The sequence below is a fragment of the Theobroma umbraticum genome, unplaced genomic scaffold, assembly GCF_002168275.2.
Source record: "Theobroma umbraticum cultivar Fairchild unplaced genomic scaffold, ASM216827v3 scaffold_67.0, whole genome shotgun sequence".
NCBI lineage: Eukaryota > Viridiplantae > Streptophyta > Magnoliopsida > Malvales > Malvaceae > Theobroma > Theobroma umbraticum.
This window is the reverse complement of record NW_018397262.1, coordinates 2,950,355-2,952,030: the sequence shown is the minus strand read 5'-3', so window position 1 is coordinate 2,952,030 and position 1,676 is coordinate 2,950,355. Positions and strand designations below refer to the sequence as shown.

At 35.3% G+C, this 1,676-nt stretch overlaps 1 pseudogene; it reads left to right on the top strand.

Moving 5' to 3' along the window:
* The first annotated feature begins 237 nt into the window (after nucleotides 1-237).
* On the top strand, nucleotides 238-858 carry LOC149526980 (uncharacterized; annotated as a pseudogene).
* Nucleotides 859-1,676: the final 818 nt, after the last annotated feature.

Below are 1,676 nucleotides of genomic sequence, written 5' to 3'. Positions count from 1 at the left end.
ATTGGGAAGAACCAAGAACCAAGCAAAAGAACCCGCAAAAGGAGCCCGAGAAAGAAGAAGAAGAGCATCATTTGTTATTATTTTTTCGTCTTAAATCTTGATCTTATTTTTATTTCCCTTAATCATTGTTTATTGTTTCGTCACTTTAATTTTCTTTACTTTTCCTCTCATTTTCATGGAAAATTAGTACTAAAGGAGCAAAAAGAAAATAAAGAAGCCAAACTGAGTTTTAAGAAGATGGTAGATTCAACGGTCATCAATGGCGAGAAGGAGATTCAGATGGCGAAAAACTTGTACGACGCGGATGAAGTCAAACTAACCCAACTGGCTAGCAAAATCGAAGCTCTTAAGAGAGAGGAGTTGGAACAGAGCAACGAGAAGAAAGAAGTGAAGGAAAAGACGAAGGAACTGCGACTAGAAATGGATCAACTACTAAACAAGGGAGAAGAAAAGGGATGAGTGGTAGGAGGAGAAGGTGGTCCAAGAATCGATGGTGGCGAGAGCGATTGAGCTTGAAGCCGAGGCTTCAACAATCAACATGATGTGATAACTTGGATGAGTGAAGTACAAGAGGCGAACAAGGAGGTGTCTGAGTTAGAAAGAGGACTAGAAAAGAAAAGGATTGGTGTTTGAGAGAAAGCGAAAGGCGAGAGTGAGAAGAAAGAGAGGGAATTGCAGAGGAGAATAGGGGCTTTGCAAGTGAGAATCGAAGAGGAAATGAGGGAAAAGATGGATTAGTTTAAGAAGCAAGTTGAGGTGGCGAAAACGAGGGGTGAATTGAAGTTGATTGATTGTGGATCTTCCATTATGGCTGGTTGCTGTATTCTCTGGGGGAAGTGGCTTCGGGAATATGGATAAATTTATTTGAGTCTAGTGATTCTTCGAGGTGGATTATTTTTTATGGGAATTTAGCTTTGTATAGTCATACTTTCTCTATGAGCAAAATGTATATTCTTTGGACCTGTGACTCTGTTTTGCTGAGTATTACAACCTCAAGATCTTTAATTTGTTCTGATCCAGCAAAAGTATTGGAGAAATATGCCCATTCATGTTTGGGTATAGTAGAGTGTCCAATACCTTGCTCTTTTCATTGGTTCTATGGGCAGAGAAGAGGATTGGTAAAGGGTTTTTTCTTTTTTCCTTTTTTTTTTTTTTATCTTTGTGAAAAGACGATTCAAACTTTGCTTGAAATTTATTTTTTAAGCAAAAAAAAAATGAATCAAATGATCGAGTACAAAAAATCAATAAAATCATTAGATTCATAAATTGTCTCAAAAAGAACCATCCACTTATAGCATAGGATGACATAAGAAGGACTTAACATGTTTAAACAGATAGTTGGCAAAGAGGAATTTCAGTAATACCAAAACAAATTATTTAATTTATTACAATTTGGCTTTGATTTAATCAAAGGTGTTCAAATCCTTTTTGCGTGTAGAAAACATTTTAAGTTGGATAGCCCAATATAATGACATGGATTTATCTTTTCTTTTCCAAACAAGGAACAAATAAAATAAGACAAAAAAAAAATGGCTAGGAAAAAGTAATTAGAAAAATAAAATCTAGTCAATTTCATAGAGCAAAACTCTATGAAGCAACTTGGAATAACTTAAGTCAGATATACAGCCTACTAAAATTACTATTAGACCTTATATTCATCATGTCATGACTTATCT